At 40.8% G+C, this 17,623-nt stretch overlaps 1 long non-coding RNA gene across 1 annotated transcript; it reads left to right on the top strand.

The window, feature by feature from the left end:
* The first annotated feature begins 1,256 nt into the window (after positions 1–1,256).
* On the top strand, positions 1,257–17,382 carry LOC114810202. Its single transcript, XR_003757928.2, has 4 exons — positions 1,257–1,395; positions 2,071–2,139; positions 15,662–15,737; positions 17,273–17,382. It is a non-coding gene; the product is annotated as an uncharacterized LOC114810202 (long non-coding RNA).
* Positions 17,383–17,623: the final 241 nt, after the last annotated feature.

Here is a 17,623-nt window from a genome sequence, read left to right as displayed (position 1 = left end):
TGATTGGCTCCTGAAAGAGTGGCTCTTAGGACCATACGTACCTGAGGTGAGAGCTTGTTTGGGTGCCCCATCATGTGATCTATAACAGGAGGTGGTATGTGCTGTGAGATCTCATCACATTACACAACCCCTGTAGCAAAGTGAGAAGTCATCTTTGGAGACATGTGCTCTGGTCCTGAGGAGCATCAAGCCACTCTTTGGGCCCTGGGAGGATGAGATAAGTTAGGTTCCAGGCCTGGGGATAGTGAAGATGGGGCTTTACAGGAAGCTGCATTGGTGATTTCAGGAGCTGCGTTGCACTCCCCCTCCCTGGTGGTCAGCTCCATACCCCTCTACCTGTGCCATGAATTCATCCCAGGGAAGTGGGCCTGGCTGCTTGGGATCACTGGGTGCAACATTGAGATCTCTTAGCATCCCTGTGCCAGGGTGGCATGGTGGTAGCTGCAGTTTCCTGCAGACTGAGTCAGTCCCCAAGGTGTCACCAGATGGGGAGATTTAGGGGTCCTATGCTCCCACCATGACCAGTTCCTAAGTCCGGGGCAGAGACTGGGCTATGGATCTCTGACATCCCAGCCTGCTAGACCTCCAACCCAACCTGATGAGATCCCCATTCCCTCCATCTCCATCCCAGCCACCCACTCCCATCTGTTTCCACATATTCCTGCCCACTCTCACCTGCTTCTGCTTTCTGCTCAACACCTACTGTGGCCCACCTCCCCAGGTCTGTTCCATCTAGTTTCCCCATGTACAGATCATCTTGTATCTAAATTGTAACTACATAAAAAGCCCAAAAACATCTGGCAGGATACTGTGAGAGATGAAAAGGGAGGAGAACTAAAGAAAAAAGAAACCAAGATGGCTGTCGGACATACAGTGCATCAGAGGCGGGCAATAGTGCTGCTCCTTTTTTTTTAAGGTGTTTGTTAAGCACTTGTGATGTGCCAGGTATTGTACTAAACGTTGTGATATATACCTGTTAATACATCAGGTCGGACACAGCCCATGTCCCACATGGGACTAACAGTCTCAATCCCCATTTTACAGACAAGGTAACTGAGACACAGAGAAGTTGTGACTTTCCCAGGTTTACAAAGCAGACGAATGGCAGAGTTGGGATTAGAATCCAAGTCCTTTTGACTCCCAAGGCCATGCTCTATCCATTAGGCCACTGCATGTGTGGTGGGAAGTCTTGATTGTTCCAAGCGGTAGCCATTTTGAATGTAACCGAAGCACACCACTCCCCTTGCCCTGTGCCACCCTGAGGTCTTCACTTACTTTGCTTGCTATCTGAAGCAATCCTGGAGAATGGCATATGGGGCACAGTAAGGCAATACCAATTTTAAGACAGGGTGGCCAGGCCTCACAAACTGAAGAGCTGTTAACCACAAATATAATGTGAGACGAGAGCTTCTGTGATTGGGATGGCAAGCAGACATTCTTCGGTGTGGGGGTTGGTGGGTACGAGGGGTTGAGGAACAGGTGTTCTTTGCGGTGGGTATTTAAGGGGTAGCCTGAATGGCAGAAAAAAGGAGTTTCAAAAAGGAGACGAGGCAAAGGGAAAGAGGCATCTGGAGCCAAATAACTTCCCAGTCCAGGAAAACTTAGGTCTGTAGGGGTGGGAGGGGATTAGGTGGGAAGGGTCTATCCTTAAAAGAACTAGAACATCAGCATTTTTTTGGCCCACCACCAGTTTAGACTGGGAGCCCGTTGTTGGGAAGGAATTGTCTCTATCTGTTGCCGAATTGAACATTCCAAGCACTTAGTACAGTGCTCTGCACCCAGTAAGTGCTCAATAAATACGATTGAATGAATGAACCATAAAAAAAAATAAGTAATTAAACATAGGATTGGAGCTGTGTAGCAAGGGGAGAAGAGCTGAATATGGCTTTTGAGCCAATTTGTTCACCTCTGTTTCATGGGCCAGTTCAGGTCTGGGCCTTGACATAAGCAGGTGTAAAGAAATTTCAGCAGCCATTTTAGCATTATGCTTGTTTAGATCACTGGACCCTTGGGACATTCTAGGGTAAAGTCATTTCACCTCTCATCCCGTGTTCCTCATTTGTAAAATAGGGCGAGTGAGACTTGGCTTCGAACCTCATTGTGGTGAAGGCGGATGAGCCAGTGTCTTAAAAGTGCTTGGTAAGGATGACTTAGAGAGAATATGAGATGTTTTCGCTTTACCACTTAAGAAGATCCATTAGTCTTCTATTTCTACTGAATTACATTAATTGACCACAGTCTCATCTCTCCCAGGGTTTGCAACAGACAGGCTGCTGGCTACAACTAGGAGAAGACTTGGGGAAATTCAGCTTACTGGATGAATTGGAGGAGTCCAGGAGCCAGGAATAGTATCTAATGGAGGCGCTGATTTAATCAAATTGGTTCCACTTTATTCAGCACATTACTAGATTTCAGAGGCTCTGGCAGAATCCCATTTTCCCTGTGGCATGATGGACTATCACATCCAGAACTGAACTATAATATCTAGTCTCTTCCTAAGCAGACACTCTCCCCCCTCCCTCCTCTCTTCCCATCCAGAGTTAGACAGACTGTCCCATTCATCAGAAGAGATGTTAGCTCTGCTGTCTAGCTTCTTTCCCCCAGGGTGATCCTTCCAGACGACAAATCCACCAGATCTCAGCTCTCCTAACCTTGAAAGACCTCCTGAAATCCACCTCCTCCAGGAAGCCCTCCCTGATTAATTCACCGTACTTGCTTCAATTTAGCAGCTACCATGGGCATGTGTGCATTTTATCCCTATCCTCACACTTTCTGTAAATCTGTATTTTTACTAATCTTTTCTGTTTTCATTCAGTTTTCTTAGCCTTCCACACTACTTCATTATATTTTTGTTCAATCGATCAAGTGCTTTGCGTGTAGTAAGTGTTCAACAGATATGATTGAATTGAATGATTATTGTGTGAAAAGTGCTGCAGTAAGTATTTGGGAGCCTACAGTACAGAAGATTGGGGAAACATGATCTGATCCCTGCCCTCAAGGAATTTATATGCTATAAGTATATAAATATACTTATTTAGTAGTCTGTTGGTCTCCCATTATCATCATCATCGATGGTATTTATTAAGCGCTTACTATATGCAGATCATTTTACTAAGTGCCTGGGAGGGTAAAATACAACAGAGTTGGCAGATGCATACCCTGCCCATAATGAGCATACTGTCTGGGGGGTGGGCAGGGGAAGGCAGACATTAATCTAAACAAATAATGTATATTTTAAAGATAGGTACTTCAGTGCTGTGGGATTGAGGGTGGGGCAAATATCAAATTCCCAAGGTCAGGCATCCAAGTGGTTGGGAATGCATATCTTGATGTTTTCTTACTCTTCTAAGTGATTGGGACAGTCCTTTTTGCTCTGTGGGTGTTCAGCAAATACTATTAATAATCAGTACATACCATTAGCATCTCATTATGTTGCAATTTCAATCCCAGAATTCCTCCGTTAGGAAAGTCATTCCCTGAATGAATATTAATAGTGGTATTTTTACTCAGTGCTTACTAGAAAGCCTGTTGGTTCTTCTCAGCAAAAAAGTCTATGCAATTTCATGTAAACTGCCCCTTTCATGTAAACTTACATGAAAGAAGGAATTCCATACAGTAACAATCAGTTTACACTCTCCCTTTCTGGGGTCTGATCTACTTATCATCATCTTTGATGATATGACAGATAATCACATTATTTAGTATTCATGGAAGTCCTAGGGAGTACGTCTTTTAATTCTAGTCTACTCCTTCAGAAACCTACAATAATACTCTGAGCATAGTAAATTTTATTGATTGATTGACTAAAGGATGAGCAGCATTGCAAGATTAATATTAGAAATGTGATTAAACAATTCGATGAGACTGATAAAAGTACCATAAGGTTTAAGAACATAAGTAATAATGAATATATATTTAAGATTGACAGTGGCTGCACTGGATTGCATGAGCATTATCAAGGGAAGGGAAATTAGGGGGATGAATCTGGGAAGTCTTCTGGAAAGAAGTGGATCTTTAAGACAGCTTGCAAGGCAGGGAAGGACAAGGTAGCAAATACACTTTAGTCCAACTTTCATCTTTTTAGTCTTATATTTCCTCATTTATTGACTCATAGATTGAGGGCAAGGAAGATGGTCAAATAATTTGTTCAAGGTCGTTCACAATGATAGAACTCAGCTACTTCTACTTCTAATAGATAAGCCAGAGGGCTTACTTATTCACCCAAGGTCAAGACCAATTGAAAAATTTTTGACAAACTCCAAAGGCTATTTACTTTCAGGCCTCAGGTTGGTGAAACCAAAATACCTGTATTGGAAAACCATTTAAGTGGGTCCCCAAATTTTCCTACCTTTCTTACATGGGAAGAAGGAGACTGAAGCCTAATTTGCAGTATGTTAAGCCAGAATTTCATTTAATTTGTCACTTGCTGTTTTGTCCTGTAAACTCAAATAATTATCAGCACTGTAAATATGCCTTTTCACCAGTTCACTGACAGCTCACATGCTTTCTGTGCTGTCTTCTTAAACATTTATGAGCCTTCATGAATATGGAAATCCACAATCTAATGACTGCAAATGGGTGCAAGTACAAATGCTATGTGCATATTTCATAGAGTGATGGGAGCAAATCAACAATCATAAATTTTGAACAAATATGTTGCTTCATTAATAACTAATGAAGCAGTACAGAGAACTCAAGTTTAGGCATTTAATTCTAAAAGTGATGTTAAAAAAGAGCTTTTCAAGCACACCCAATAGGAAAGAATGCATTCATAAGTTGTTGCTTATACCAGAGTTCCTGAAAGAGAAAGTCATTGTAGAGCAGAATTTAGACTAATTAATACTGTTATCCTTTTGGAAGTCTTTGCTAAAGATTGTTGTGCTATTGATTTTGGAATTTGAGCACTTCTTGCTTGTAAACTCCTTGCAGGGATCACATCTTCTACCTCTCTGTGTTCTCCCAAGAGATCTAGGGCAGTGCTCTTCACACAGTATAAATGTAATAAAGTTTAACTGATTATTTGTTTTCTCAACTGGTGTTTTCAATCATAAGTACTTAGGATACGGGAGAGAAATTTTTATTGATGAGATTCCTGATTCCAAACCATCAAGTAACATTTTCCCTTGGGCCCATTTGGTTTTCTAGTAGCAAGTTTAACATTTTGAGAAGTTCTAATTTTGCTATTAGAAAACCAGGTAGTTTGGTAATGAAAATTTCTAATCAGTCTGAAAGTCAGGAAGTGTTTCTAGTTTCTTAACTTTTCTGGGACTCTGTTTGCTCCTCTTTAAATGAGTAAAATATTGCAGGCCTACCTCATGATAAAATCTGTTCCCCAAAATCATATGTCATTACTGGTTGTAGAGTGGAGTAGGTTTTCCCATAGCCTTACATGCAATTTGTTAATTTCTACTCCAGACCCCATCCCTGAAGTGGTGATCATGTCCTCAGTGTAAATAAAAATTACTCTGTAAATTCCTCTTCAGTATCCCATCCCTTTTTTTTAATGGTACTTGTTAAGAACTTACCGTCAGTCACTCTACTAAGCACTGAGGTACAAAGATAATCAGGTTGGACATAATGTCACAGTCCAAATCAGAGTGAGGAGGACTTAATCACTATTTTACAGAATAGATAACTAAGGCACAGATAATTTAACTGACTTGACCAAGGTCACACCGCAGACAAGTGGAGGCGATAGGATTGAAATGCAGGTCCTCTGAATCCCAAGCACTCTTTCCAGCAGGCCATGCTTGGTCCTTTCTTGGTCCTATGGACTCTTCTGGTCTCCCGAACCTCAAACTCGATCCCTTCCATCCCTTATGTCCCTACCACTTTGTGCCTCATGGTTCTGGTAGTTCCTTGAAAATGCAGTTGTATCATGCATAAATGGCTGAATCTTGTCATTTTCCCCTTAAACTTACATGTTATGAATGTTATCTTATTAATCAGGATCTGTTTCAAAGCCTCTGGAAAACATGAAATTCCTCTACGGGTTCTTTAAGTACCACTACACTATTGATTAATTTGTGTTGAAGTAATTTGAAGCATTGTATCACATTATATAAGAAGTTTTAATATGTTTATGAATTGTTGCAGGAGGCTACAAAAGTGGAAACCTGTTCTGCAGAGTGGTTTTTCAACTTAAGTGAATTACTTGTCTATTTTAGGATGAACAATCTAGTGTTTCACAATGTACCTTGTAGAAGGCTAACTCCTTCTCAAGACTGTTCACAGCTTTGAATGGGAAGCAGCATGGCCTAGTGGAAGGAACATAGGTCTGGGATACAGGGATCCTGGGTTCTAATTCCAGCTCTGTCACTTGTCTGCTATGTGACCTTGGGCAAATCACTTAACTTCTCTATTTCTCAGTTATCTCATCTGGAAAATGGGGATAATAATAATAATGTTGGTATTTGTTAAGTGCTTACTATGTGCAGAGCCCTGTTCTAAGCGCTGCTTTATGCAGGGTAGTCAGGTTGTCCCACATGAGGCTCACAGTCTTCATCCCCATTTTCCAGATGAGGTAACTGAGGCCCAGAGAAGTGAAGTGACTTGCCCACATCACACAGCTGACAAGTGGCAGAGCCTGGATTCAAACCCATGACCTCTGACTCCCAAGCCCAGGCTCTTTCTACTGAGCCACGCTGCTTCTCTAAGGGATAGGATAAGTGGGACATTGACTGTGTCCAAGGTGACTAGTTTGTATTTACCCCCGTGCTTAGTACTGTGCCTGGCACATTGTAAGAATTTAACAATTACCTCTTCCTACCTTATGGGTTATCATGTAGAAAAAATGAACTAAGTGCAAAAGGGTACTGGAAAAATGGAAATGCTATAGAAAACTATCATATGCAATTACAGAAATTATATTCAATTTTATAAGTTGTACAAAATATATAAACATGCTATAGAGGGAAAGAATGTGAGTGGGTCAGTCATTTATATTATTGAGCTGTTATTGTGTGCAACGTTCTAAGTGCTTGGGAGAGTAAAATATAACAATATAAGACATATTCCCTGCCCAGAAAGGGCTTACAGTCTAGAGGGTGAGATAGACATTAATATAAATAAGTAAAATTACAGACATGTACATAAATTGTGTGGGGCTGGGAAGGAGGCTGAATAAGAAGCAACGTGGCTCAGTGGAAAGAGCACGGGCTTTGGAGTCAGAGGTCATGGGTTCGAATCCCTGCTCTGCCACCTGTCAGCTGTGTGACTGTGGGCAAGTCACTTCACTTCTCTGGGCCTCAGTTACCTCATCTGTAAAATGGGGATTAAGACGGTGAGCCCCACGTGTCTACCCCAGTGCTTAGAACAGTGTTCTGCACATAGTAAGTGCTTAACAAATACCAACATTATTATTATTATTATTATTAAGGGGAGCAAGTCAGGGCAATGCAGAAGGAAGTGGGAAAAAGAGGAAATGAGGGCTTAGTCAGGGAAAGTCTCTTGGAGGAGATGTGCCTTCATTAAGCTGAAGAGAGTCATTTTCTACAGGATATGATGAACGCCCACCTTCAGAGGTTGGTAACAAAATAGATGAGATAGAGGTACATTGAGAAGATTCATTCATGCATTCTTTCAATCATATTTACTGAGCACTTACTGTGTACAAAACACTGTGCTAAGTGCTTGGGAGAGTTCAAAATATAACAATAAAGAAACATTTCCTACCCACAACAAGCTTACAGTCTAGAGTTGGCATAGAGAAGTAGCATGGCTTCATAGAAAGGACATGAGCTTGTGAGTCAGAGGTTGTGGGTTCTAATCCTAGCTCCATCACTTGTCAGTTGTGTGACCTTGGACAAGTCACTTAACTTCTCTGTGCTCAGCTCATCTGAAAAATAAGGATTAAGACTGCTAGCCCCATGTGGGTCAACTTGATCACCTTGTATCTACCCCAGTGTTTAGAACAGTGCTTGGCACATAGTAAGTGCTTAACAAATACTATTATCATTATTATTAAGAGCAAAATGTGTGGGCTGGGTTGTAGTAGGAGACTAACAGTGTGAAGTAGGAGGGGGCAAGGTAATTGAGTGTTTTGAAGCCAATGGTAAGTAGCTCTGTTTGATGCAGAGGTAGATGGATAACCAATGGTGATTTTTGAGAGTGGGGAAACATGACCTAAATGTTTTTGTAGAAAAATGATCTAGTGGCAGAGTGAAATATGGACTGGAGTGGAGAGGGACAGAAGGCAGGAGTTTGTGCTGTCTCTTTGTTCTCAACAACAATACTACTGAGATCCTAAGTCTGTAACAGTAATAATATTTAATGATAATAGAGGTATTTAAGTGCTTACTCTGTACCAGGAACTGTATTAAATGCTGGGATGGATTCAAGCAAATTGGATTGGATACAGACCCTGTTCCTCATGGAACTTCCAGTCTTAATCCCCATTTTACAGATGAAGGAACTGAGGCCCAGAGAAGTGAAGTGACTTGCCCAAGGTCACAGAGCAGACACATTTGGAAAAGCTAGAGTTAGAACCCATGACCTTCTGACTCCCAGAGATCCTAGGTATGTAGTAGTAATAATATTCCTTAAGTTCTTACTATTTGCGAAACACGACACTAAGCCCAGAGAAAGAGTATATAGATGAAAATTAGATCTGGACCCTATCCCTTGTTTGAGAGTAAGATTGAAAACACCAACGCATATCAAAAATCCTTTCCACTTTGTGTGAACGTAAGGATTACTCCTTGCTCTAGTGCTGCATTTGCTGCTTGCTTTGTTGTCTGATACTGTAGTCACTGGACAATCCACTGCTGGATCACACTGGATGAGGCTGGACTTCTTTGTATTTTTTAAAGGAAAACAGCATGGCCTAATGAAAGAGAGAAGGACCAGGAACCAGAGGTCTTGTCCTCTAATCCCAGCTCCATCACTTGCCTGTTGTGTGATCTTGGGCAAGTCACTTAATTTATCTGTTTCAGTTTACATACCTATAAAATGGGGTAAATCCTCTTCTCCTTCCTACTTAGCCTGTGAGTCCTATGTGAGACAGGGATTGTGTCTGTTTGATCTTATTATGATCTTTTATCTATCACAGTGCTTGACACATAGCAAGTTTTAACAAACATCATTATTAAATGATAGTGTGTTTTTCCCTTTCTGCTCGTATGTACAGTTCACCAGAAAGCTTCTATCTGGGGCTTATCATCCATTCTCTTCTCCTGCCCTGTCCCACAAATCTTTGCTGGTGAACATTGTCTCAGTGCTGGTGTGCTGATGGCATTTCAGGGCCTTCTTAATAGCAATAATGATAATAATTGTGAATATTTGTTAAGCTCTTACTCTGTGCCAGGCTCTGTACTGAACACTGGGTGGATGCAAGCAAATTGGGTTGGACACAGTTCCTGTCCCGCATGGGGCTCACAGTCTTAATCCCCATTTTACAGATGAGGCAAGTGAAGCACAGAGAAGTGAAGTGCCTTGCCTAAGGTCACACAGCAGACGAGTGAAGGAGTCGGGATTAGAACTTGTGACCTTCTGACTCCTAGGCCCATGCTCTATCCACAACGCTATACTGTTTTCCCACTATGCCATGCTGTTTCTTTACCCTGGAAGGATTAGATGTGGTGTGTGGTTTGTAAATGGTGGTGCTGGTAAACTGCCTGAGGAACTATGTTTGCCCTCTCTGATTGGTCCAGGTCTTATAGCCATGTAGATAGTTGGATAGCAATAGATATTCACTTTGAAGGAAACCTAATGTCCCCTTCTTCCCAAATCTTGTCAGTCTCCCAAAGTTCAGTCTCCTTTTAATTCATTTTTCTACTTTGTCATCCACGCATTATTGAGGAATATAATACACAGGCAGCAGAATTTGGGAGCAAGACTAAATTATGTGTTACCAACAAAAATCTTCGGTCATGTATAAGACACCCTAGGTATAAAACCTTAGTTTTCTTCAATTTTGTTGCTGGTTCTTATTGCGGTGCTGAGTTTGAGCAGTGATCTATAATCATCAGTGGTATTTAATGAGCAACTACTGTGTGCATATTACTGTACTAAGCACTTGGGAGGGTGGAATGTGACTGATTTTGGTGGGCACTTTCCCTGCCCACAATGAGTAGTCATCTACTTGTCTTCTGTGCAAGTAGAATTTACTGGATGACTAACACAAAGATTTCTGATGATGCTCATATCCTCTTAATCTGGAAGAATAGAGCCCATTTTGTTATAATTACATTTCCCATAGCTTCAACGTTTAGATGAATGTATAGCTTCAGTGTATAGATTCAGTGTATGAATGCACCTTGGTTTCTTTTAAGAGTTTACACAGGACAAGGCATACATCTCAACAGCCTTAACCACCACTGAACTTTTCATACTGTTTACTTTGGCTTTCATGTTTATGTTCAATTTACTGTTTTCTATGGAGTCCAGTAGCAGTCTTGTATCTTCTGTGATTTTTAAAGAGTGTGCATAGCTTTCTATGTTTCTCTTTCCCAAGATAAATCATTAACTGGGGTGGAGGAGGAAGTTAAATTTTGTCACTTGGCAAAGTGAAATTTTGAAAGGGCTAAAATTAAACAAAACCTGGAGAGATTAGAGAGCCACGTGTGGTCTCACGAGCCAGACATGAGGCAGCGCAATGGCTGGGATGATAGTGTGAAACATAACAGACAGGTCACAGTGCTCATCAAGGAGGAAACAGAATCCGTTCTCATTCCTGGACTCATTCAAGGATACAGATGGTGCTGGGACAAGGGGAGGACAGAGCCAAACCTCTGGCTTCACTCAACCCAGCTCGGGGAGCCAAAACTGCTAGGGGATCTTTGGTTCTCTTGTTGGGGATTCTAATGGAATAGGAATAATGGAAGGTGTGAAGATAAGAATTTTTTTTGTGTGTGCTCTTGAGAGGCTAAAAAGGAAGTTGGAACCTCTAAAAGATACCCGAAGGAGAGAAATGGCAAGTGGAGGATTAGAAAAAGTTCAGAGTTGGATACGTTTACTTGGCAGTTTCTTTGACGCTGACCAGGTGACCCTATGTCTTGAGCATACAAATTCTATATCCTCCATCATCCTTTGTTCTTAAACAATTCCCCCTTGCTATGTTTAACGTTTGCCATGTTTGTTCAGTGTTCAACAATTCTGGACAGAGAGACTAAATGATAAGTAAAAATCTGGAGATAAGGAAGTGTCTCTCCTTCATTTTCTTTTCCTTAGGTTCTACCTAATTATTTCTCATTCCCTAGCTTAGTCTAAATGGTCTGTTCTTTCCACTGTCCAACAGAGTCAGAGTCGCTTTACGTTGTTTTGAACCATATTCTAAAATTTGCATCAGCAATGAGCTAAAAAAAAAATCATTCTGTTCTCCTCTGAAGCAGGAAATGTGTTCCTGAAGAACTCCACATTATACGTGGCAACTCACGTTATAGTATTTATGCCTTGACCAGCACTACCTCATCATTAGTATCATCAATGATATTGAGCGCTTACTGTGTGCCAAACATTGTACTAAGCACTTGGGAGAGTACAACAGAGTTGGTAGACATATTCCCTGCCTCCCGTGAGCTTAAAGTCTAGAGAGGGAGATACAGATTAATATGAATTATTTATAATATATGACTTTCTTCTGGAGTCACTTCACATACCACATATTATTGGGGCAGACACACACTGCAGAAAAACATTCCCTAATTCCCTAGCAGTGTTTTATCCAAAATGCCTAGATTATGCCTTCTACCTATTGTAGAAAAACTGCATGCTAGTGCCACTACAATATAATGCAATATAATAATAATAATTATGGTATTTATGAAATGCTTACTATGTGCCATGCACTATATTATACACTAGGATGTATACAAACAAATCGGGTTGGACACAGTCCTTATCCCACATGGGACTCACAATCTCAATCCCCATTTTACAGGTGAGGTAACTGAGGCTCAGAGAAATAAAGTAACTTACCCAGGTTCACCCAGCAAACAAGTGGCAGAGCTGGGATTAGACACCAAGACCTTCTGACTCCCAGGTCCTTATTCTATCCACCACGCCATGCTGCTTCTCAGTACCATACAATAGAGTTGGTGAAACATGATCCCTGCCCTCAAGAAGCTTACAATCTAGTGGAGGCAGACCCTTAAGAAGCTTACAATCTAGTGGAGGCAGATATTAAAATACATAACAGATAGTAGAAGAAACAGAGTAAAATAAAGCTACGCACATCAGTGCTGGAGGAGTGGGATAGTGTGAGTATTAAAGTGATTAAGGGATACAGACCCAAGTGCATAGGGAATTCAGAAAGAAGGTGATTAGGTTGGGGAAATTAGAGTTTAGCCAGGGAAGGCTTCTTGAAGGAGATATAATTTTAGTTGAGCTTAAAAAATAAAGAGAATGGTGGTCTGTTGAATATGAAGAGGTGGAAGGTCTGGATTTGGGTTAGAGGGTGCTTTAATTTCACCACTAGACAGATGAAGGGAGGGGAGCTTCTTATATGGAAAAGGCTGGGGAGCATTTGCTATTATTCAGTGAACATATGGAACTTCCTTGAGCCACTGGGATCCTGTTCATTACTTTGTTAACACAAACCAAACAGAGTCAAGCATACTAGGTAAAATGGACACCGAATGCCTTTTCTTTCCCCTTTTAACATTTTGGACAGAAATCGGAATGGAATAAGTATCATTTAAACACAATAACACAATGGAATATCTTTAGTTTCCTCATCTGGGCTAGTCCAAAAAGTAGCTCTTAGTATCAATCAATTCATAGTATTTACTGAACACCTACTGTTTTCAAAGTACTATGCTAAGCCCTTGGGAGATTATAACTGAATAGCAGATATGTCCTATTTTCAGTGAACTTAAAATTTATCAGGGGAAACCGACAGATACAAACCATGCACAAATAGATGGAGGTGACTATAGAAGCACTATTACAGCCACTGATGGAAGACGTATGGAAGGATAAATAGATAAGTAAGTGTAAATTGAAAATACGCAGCAGTTTTAAAAGTAGATGAATACGCATAAATGCTAAAGGAAATTGGAAGGACATGATCAGGAAGGTGGACCTAATCAGAGATTAAGGAAGATACAGGTTTTCTGCAGGATTTCAGGATTGGAAGTCATTTGCTGTATGGTAGTAGCAGGACTCTAGTATGTCCCGTAGGCCCACTGGTCACCTCAGAAATGAATATTTTCCCACAAGCTTTCTCTCAATATGGTAAGCATGTCCCACTGGCAGAAGGAATTTCTCAAAGAAGAAAATACCATCTAATGTGATCCTCACTGGTGTATTCCTTTACCAATTAGTAGTTATGATATTTATTAATAATAATAATAATGATATTTGTTAAGCACTTACTATGTGCAAAGCACTGTTTTAAGTGCTGGAGAGGATACAAGGTGATCTGGTTGTCGCCCATGGGGCTCACAGGCTTAATCCTCATTTTACAGGTGAGATATCTAAGGCACAGAGAAGTTAAGTAACTTGCCCAAAGTCACACAGCTGACAAGCGGCAGAGCTGGGATTTGAACCCATGACCTCTGATTCCCAAGCCCGGGCTCTTTCCACTTTAGCACACACTGGGTGCAAAGAATGGTGCTAAATAAGCCCTGGGAGAGATTACAAAGGTAGGAGTATAGACGTGGTTTTTGTCCTTTTGACTGACTAACATCATGGGTTTGTCATCTTAGGGTCTTGAAAAAATCATACAATTTAAAAAGGAGCTTAGTGAACATGCATTTGGAAAATATGGATTATTAGAGGAATTGTATGTCAAATTATGAATTTCAAATCATAGTTAGAAAAATCAAGGGGAAAATTTGAGTGAAGTCCTGATTGTGAGGCCACTCTGGTAATTTGAAGCAGGAAATCTCAGCTCCCCAGTCAACTTTACATCTTAACTTGAACCAGCATTTCTTCCTATTCTGGGCTTGAATTTGATTTTGGTGCAATAGGTCAAAATTAAATGGTAGAAATTGTTTGCAAACCTGGTGCACAGAAAATGGACTTTGCACAATTCAATACCAAGTGAAAGGAAAAGCCTGCAAAGAGGAAACCTTGATAGCATAACTATAACAATCTTTTAGTTACTATTTGCAGAGATCTCCACTCAGCACTTGGGAGAATACAATACAACAGAATGGGTAGACACATTCCCTGCCCACAAGGAGCTTATAGTCTAGATGGAAGGGGGTATTGTGCAAAGAACAAGCACTTGACCGGACATTTGTAAGAAAGATGATATCAGTGTTGAGAAAAAAAAGAGTTGGACATCAAGTAGATTTGAAATATAGAATGCTTTAATAGTTCATTTACACTTATTTTTATATTTAAGTAGTCCATTGAATCAGAAAAATCCAATTTTTTTGATTTGGGAGAAAAACACTTGTCAAAATACTATTTGGATATTTTTCATATTAGAAAAATAAATGGGTAAAATGAGGTTTCTGAATTACTGCATGGAGAGTGTGCTGTCTTCAACCCACCCTTGTTTCCCAGACAGGTAGAGACCATATATCTATAGAGCAATCCTAAAGGAAGCTGAAAAATATTGGCAGAATCCTTACATTTTCAATGGCTTTATTGCATTGTGTGTCTTCTCAGTCAAGTAATGATAGGGCTGGGAGGGTGGCAGTGAGGCGGGTGCTACTCATCCTTTCTGTTGCCACTTATAATGGAAGGACTGGAAAAGCAGCAGATTGCGGGAATGTCGAAGGACATTTACTTTCCTGTAGGATGATGCCCTTGAATGAGTCTTTTCAGAGGATCACTCACTCATGGTGTGGAGATGCTGGTTGTTCTCCCAGCATCCGTCACCCTTTGGCCAGCTTGCCCCTCCACAAGACCTCCCCTGTGCCCTCCAGGATGCCTAATGGGCCAAATAATGATTTTGTTAGAGCTCGTAATTAACTTATTTGTTTAAATCAGGTGTCACCAGTTCTTAATTTCTTCCTGGTCCTCAGGATTTGGTTACCACCCAGGAAAAGAAATAAAAGTCTCCCCAACCACTGATGGGAAAGGAGTGGTCTTCAGCGGTGATACATTAACTGGTCCCACTGCCCTCATGGGTATCACAGCTGCTCTAGCCAATGCCCAGATTTTGTCCCAGTAATAAACCAAAATTGTAAATCAGAAATGTGATGGAAACAAAAGCTGAGACTTGTGCATTTGGTAAGAACCTTATACACTGCCAAGAAGCCCTTTCATCCTTTTGATGCTTACTGGAAATAACCTTTCCACTTCCCTCCCACCCCTGGAAAATAACATTTTTGAAAACCTCATGTCTTCTCAATGTCTGACTAAATATGTTGTATTTGGGGGAGGGAGGTGGGACCTCTATAGAAGGATTTGGCAAGCGGTATGCTTGGGGCCATGGGAATATGTGTTTACCATTGATAACATAGACTAGAAAATCTCAGTGTAAAATATTCTAGTTAGCAATTTTATGGTATCCACATTTTTTTCTTTAACCCAGCAGCTGTGGACGAGAATGACTGCAGCAGTTCAAAGCATGTGACAAACCCTTAATTTAAACATTTAAGTAAAAGTGCAGTTGGTGGAGTTTGAACTTCAACTAATATTTTTTAGTTTAGTGTAATTTAGTGGAAATTTCTCAAGTATACAATACCTGCAATGCAGGCATTCTTGGTTAGATGTTAGCATTTCTTCTTTGAATAGCATTAATTCTGACATTTTGTCTCCTTAGTAACCATCAAAGTGCAACTGAAGCACCCTAGTCCGGAGTTTCAGAAGAAAAGAAGGCAATTGTTCTTCCATTCCAGGTCATCCTCTGTTGACTATCTATCCCCAAATAATTTTCCTTATGTTCTCTAATCAATATTGAAGAAGCCATAAATAAACATGTCTCAGTATAATTGTAACTCTATTATAAGCAGTCAAATGAGAGAATACAGAGAGGAAAATTTCATTTCTAGGACATTCTAGCAACATTGCAGAACTAATGGTCTTCTGAGGATCTGCTGTAGAATGGAAACTGTTAAGATAATCATAATGATAATGATTTTGATATTTGTTAAGCACTTTCTATGTGCCAAACATGAAACCTAGTTCCTGAATTTCAGAGTGAGAGACATAATATCACCCAATTTTCAAAACAGCTAATGTTTCCTGAATAAAGGCAGGAAATCTGGGTTCTGGTTCTAGCTCTGCCACTGGCCTGCTAAGAGATCTCAGGCAACCTCTCTGTGTTCAGCTTTCTTTCTGGTGAAGAAATAGCATCTGTTCCTCCCTATTTAAAATGATAATACAGTGTGAAGACAAATAAAATTATCCAAACATTCAGCCACCTCTTGAACTTATGTATTCAATCAATCAATCAAATCAAAGGTATTTATTGGATGCTGTGTGCAGAGGACTGTACTAAGCACTGAGGACGATAAAATACAATGTAGTTGCTAGACACAGTCCCTGTCCACAACAGTCTAGAGGGGGAGACAGACATTAATATGAATAAATTTCAATGTATTGAAATGTACAATGTACATTAGTGCTATAGGGCTGAGGGTGAGGTAATTGTCAAAGGCTTAAAGGGTACAGATCCTACTGCCTACACAACAAATAGGAGAGAGGGAATAGGGGGAAAGAGGGCTTAATTGGCAAAGGGCTCTTAAAGGTGATGTGATTTTAATAAAACCATCAGTTGTAGCTAGAAGAAAATCACAGGGGATCTTAGAGAGGGCAATTCTGTTAAGTGAAGGGAGCAGAAACCAGATTGGTGGTGATCAAAGAGAGAGAATTGGAGTATAGGAAGTGGAGGTAGTGAGTGCAGACAACTTGTTCTCAAGGAGTTTGGAGAGGAATGGTAGGAAGGACTTGTGGGGATAGGAGCCACAGTAAGAATTTTTTTTTTTTTAACGATAGGGGAATGTATTACCATGTTTGAAATCGGTGAAGATGATGCTGTTGAAAAATGAATGGTTTGAAGATGACTGTCAAGGAGGAGATATAGGGGGCAAGGTTTTTTTAAAAAAATAAAGAGTGATGGAATTAAGGTAAAAGACACAGGTTTGACAGGTGGAGGGGTTAGATTTTGAAATGAGGTGGGAGATCTCCTCTTGAGATACTGCTGGGAAACTTGGGGTAGTTGAAGAGGGCCCAAAGGAGGGAGAAACTAGAGGTGAGCAGGGGAGATTTTAGAGAGGTCATCCTTGATGGTTTCATTTTTATCAATAAAGTACATAGCCAGGTCATTAGGGGAAATAGATGGGGGAGGTGAGGGGAGACAGTTAAATAGCAAATAGAACTGCTGGCCCGGCCAGTGGGTCTGGGAGCCAATAAAGATGAATATTGTTTCCAGGAAGAAGAGAGGGCAGAAGTAAAGCCAAATTGAGATGGATGACGTCAGCCGGGTGCCTGGATTCCACCAGCAGCACTCTGCAGCTCAAGAATAGGAGCAGAGGAAGCAGACTATGGAGGTGACTCAAGGTTGTGGCTTAGTGGTATGAGATAGGAGGTGGGACAGGGGAGCAACAGAGTTGAGTTTAATGGAGAGGGCAGTGTTGAGGACATCAGTTTGTATGTTGAGAAGGTAGTCTGGATCCCTCTAGACTGTAAACTTGTTGTGAACTGGGAACGTGTCTACCATCTCAGTTGTACTCTCCCAAGCACTTAGTACAATGCTCTGCATACAGAAAGTGCTCAGTATATT

This window comes from Ornithorhynchus anatinus, chromosome 3 (assembly GCF_004115215.2).
Source record: "Ornithorhynchus anatinus isolate Pmale09 chromosome 3, mOrnAna1.pri.v4, whole genome shotgun sequence".
Classification (NCBI taxonomy): Eukaryota; Metazoa; Chordata; class Mammalia; order Monotremata; family Ornithorhynchidae; genus Ornithorhynchus; species Ornithorhynchus anatinus.
Note: the sequence above shows the minus strand (reverse complement) of the source record. Positions and strands in the feature narration are given on the sequence as shown.